This window comes from Brachyistius frenatus, unplaced genomic scaffold (genome assembly GCF_029030835.1).
Source record: "Brachyistius frenatus isolate BFR_SWC_R1_liver_20210118 unplaced genomic scaffold, ASM2903083v1 Contig_123, whole genome shotgun sequence".
In the NCBI taxonomy this organism is placed as follows: Eukaryota; Metazoa; Chordata; class Actinopteri; family Embiotocidae; genus Brachyistius; species Brachyistius frenatus.
The window spans coordinates 611,162-615,000 of NW_027210722.1; the positions used below are offsets into that span (position 1 = coordinate 611,162).

At 46.7% G+C, this 3,839-nt stretch overlaps 1 protein-coding gene across 1 annotated transcript in view; it reads right to left on the reverse strand.

Annotated features, from left to right (window-relative positions):
- Positions 1–3,518: 3,518 nt before the first annotated feature.
- Positions 3,519–3,839, reverse strand: part of LOC138629900 (axin-2-like) — a 35,487-nt gene continuing 35,166 nt past the window's right edge. Inside the window, exon 11 of the mRNA XM_069713886.1 lies at positions 3,519–3,839. This exon is cut by the window's right edge and continues 829 nt beyond it. The gene's annotated coding sequence lies outside the window, so the exon portion shown is untranslated.

Here is a 3,839-nt window from a genome sequence, read left to right on the forward strand (position 1 = left end):
TGAGAGAAGTTGAATGGGAGTCTATGGAGCCGGAGGCTTTTTGGAGCCGACCTCTGGTGGCGCCCGGTGGTATTGCAGTTTAAGGCGCTTCTGCGTGGGCGTCATTTTTCAGACCCCGGAAGCTCCGAACACTTTTATATACGGTCTGCGGTTGAGACGCTTCTTGATGTCTTGTTCTTCGAGGACTTCTGACGTGAACCGACACCGATTTAAATCTTTTAACCCCGAAGGTTTCACGGGTCGTCGGCCTCCTAATCACGACCGATCCGAGCGTTCGACCCGTCTCCTCTCTCGGTCATTACAGGAAACACAAGTGAACAAATCCGACTGGCTTCTCTCACTCTCACTTTCTTTCTTTCTTCCTCTCTATCTGGCACCGGGCTCCAATGTTTATGCATTTACTGAGATGGCTGGCGGGATTGTCAGAGAAAAAGGAGGGTTTATTTTTCTCTTCTCTCTTTCTTTTTTTTTTTTTTCTTCTTTTTTTTTTTTTCTGTGCAATCTCTTGCCTTCAGAAACCATTAATGCCCATTCAACATCAACATCAAGGCACAGCTTTGATGTCTATTCTGGCAACAGACCCTTTTCTTTCTCCGCTGCCTGCTGCTCTCTCTCTCTCCGTCCTCCCCCCCCCCCCCCACACACACACCCCCTTTATCCCTTCCACTTCCCTCCGCTCACTCTTTACGGTTACTGTACAATCAAATAATTAAACGGATTGTCGACAAAATGATTTTACCTGGCAATTAAATATGCAAAGCGAGTCGGCAGGCGGTGTATGAGAAGGCGATTAAAAAAAAAAAGGGGGCCCGCTGCAAATCTACAAAGGCTTCGGCAGCACAATAGGCAGCAGCCCCTGCCTGCTTCACACACTGGCTTAGCCTGGGGAGCGACTGGTGCCTCTTTATACCAGTCTCATACAGCCATGTTTACAATAGCCCCGGCCGTGCTATGCCAATTAGCACAATGCCAGCAGAAATGAATGCCACTGTTTGTGGAGTAAAATCAAAGTTCGACCGCAGAAGCGACGTCGAGACGCGACGGCTCCCGAGTCCGAGTGTAACTTTGAGGAGTCGATGTCATCAAGTGAAAGTTCCCTGTGAACTTCAGAAAACCCGCGTTGCACTTCGAGGGGGATGGGATGGGATGGGGGGGGGGGGAAGAGGGTGAGGGGGGATGCGACAGTCAATGTCCATCTATCAACACTTTGGTGGGGAAAAATGCAAGCAATTTTCCTGGATAGGTTTCCCTTCAAAGCCGGAGCCCGGAGAGGCTGTAAAAATAGAGTTGGGGAAGAGGGTGTGTGTGGGGGTGGGGGTGGGGTTTGGGGGGGAATTGGAGGGGGGGAGGGGGTGATTACACCTGCCCCGTTCCAGGCGCTTCAACAGAAACTCGCTGGTTCAGCCCGATTAAACCCTCCTTATTGTCAACTTGTAAGCGAGCAGGGATTGATTTTGGGTTTGGGGGGGGGGGGATGATGTAATGGATTGATTATGTATTGAAGTTTCTTAAAGTGCCTTTTGATGAGGTCTGGAAAAATGAATGTTATTTGCGGGGTTCAAAAACACAAAACTGTTCAGCTGCAGGAAGGCGAGAAAAAAAACACCTTCCAGTATATCTGGGAGATGTGAGGAGTTCTTCCTCGTCTTCCTGCCGTATTTACTCCGGGAAGAGCTCCAGAAATGAAACAAAAAAGAAAGAAGGGAAAAAAAAAAAAAAAAAAAGCACTCGGTGGGAAGCGAAAGCTTGTCAGTAATGACTGTTGTTATCTTTCTTACTTCTGCTTTTTATGTCAACAATTTGAATCGAACTGTACCCCGCCGCTGAATTACTTCCTCCTATTAAACCATAAAAAAATATAAAAAAAATAAAAAGTTTTTTTTCCTTTTTTTTTTTTCTTCCACCCCCTCTGCTGAAATAAAGCCAGATAATTGAGGCAAACACGGCCGGGGCGCTCCGATAGGGGATTTGCAGGGTGCTTCATTAATGTTTGTGTTGACTGTGTCAGAGAGCAGCGCCGGTCCTCATCGCTCTTTAATAGGACCAATTAGCCCGTGCCCTCATTTCCACGCTTAACGTCTCCTCTTTAAAGAGCCGAATACAGAAAACCGTGGTTCAACCGCGCTGCGGCGCTTTCAAAGGCCTCCGCCGCTCCGAGTGAACAGCTTAATGAATTTAAACTTCAGCTTTTCACTCCAGCTGGGTTTTTTTTTTTTTTAATAGTTACTAATAACAACTTTTTATAGATTTAAAAAAAAAAAAAAAAAATTTACGTTTCATCGGGGGTTTAAATTCAGCCACCTCTCCACCTTCGGTCCGCAAGGTTTAACGATCCCCAGTAAAAAAAAAAAAAAAAAAAAAGCCTCCGTGAAGGTCACGACTGTAAAAACACTCCCGCGTCGTCCCGTCGGGGAGACGCGAAGGTCACCCACGAGGCGGGACGGAGTATTTTTTTTTGGAGCGTTTTAACGACGGGTTTCACTTTCTCGGCCCGCGAACAACGACCCCGTTCTCGCGACGGTTCATCTCGACTCGTTTTAGTCGCCGAGCGCAACGCGACCCGAGACCTTTCAGAAAGGGACGACGGGCCGCCCGAGAGGAAGAAACCTTTCCTTTTTTTTGTTTTGTTTTGTTTTTCCCTCGATTTGAACGACCGCGAGAGGCCCGAACGTATCCGACGTGTTTCTGCATCGCCACCGACTGCGGCGTCGGGAGGTTTGTGTGGAAAAAAACAAAACACAAAAGATGTACAAATGTGAAACGTCGGCAGAAAACAGGCGACCGCAGTCAGCGTTCATTTGAAAAATATAAAACTTTAATAAAGGCTACATCTCTCAATAATTACAATAATTATAGGTCCATGTAAATCTTTAAATGAAACTCTTTATATAATGTATAATTTACAGTTTAGATAGAATGAACCGAAACGAAAAACAACAAAAAAAAACAAGGCCGTGGTGTAAAAACAAAAACAAAACACCCTCCCCCCCCAAAACAAAAACAAAAACATGATTACAGGATATTATTAAAAGCATAAAAATATCTTTTCAACATAAAACCCTTCTGAAAACCAAGGGATATATATTAAAACCCTGAAACAGGGCAGCACATGGTATGGCATCCATGTAGGCACAGGTGCTGTACGCGTTAAACACCAGCGATCGAGTGTGTGTGTGTGTGTGTGTGTGTGTGTGTGTGTGTGTGTGTGTGTGTGTGTGTGTGTGTGCGTCACGTGTGTCAGTATCCAAACTTCAGAATGCATAATTACAATGTAACACAGGAGCTCAGTTATATACGGTGTCACCGTAACGACATTCGACAGATATCGGAGTCTTCCACGTTCACTTCCTGTTTTTTCTGTTTCCTTGTTGTTTTTCCTCGCCGACCCCGACTTCTTCTTCTTCTTCTTCTTCTTCTTGTTAGCACGAGTTATTTTGGTGTGCGGGCTGTAAACACGGCCGTTAATAGATGGTGCAGGTCTCCGTCTCTCTGGGCATCCCCCCCCCCACCCCCACCCCCACCCCCCCACCTGTGCAATGCCTGGTGTACAAACAAAGGCACAACTAAAAAAGATAGAGGAAGAGGAGGAGACGCTCGGGTGACGGACTGGACATTACGAACTATCAGCAGCATATAAGACTGGGGTTGACCTTCGGACGAGTGGGGAGGAGGGAGGAGGGGAAGGTGGGGGGATTTCGGGGACAGGGAGCGGCCGCCGGCTAAGGTTTGTTAGCTTGGGTGGGACGTGGCTACAAGGCTGTGGGAGGAGCTAGGCTAGTGTCACGTCCTCGGTGTCACATACAAAACAAACAAACAAACAAAAACAAAAACAAAAAAAA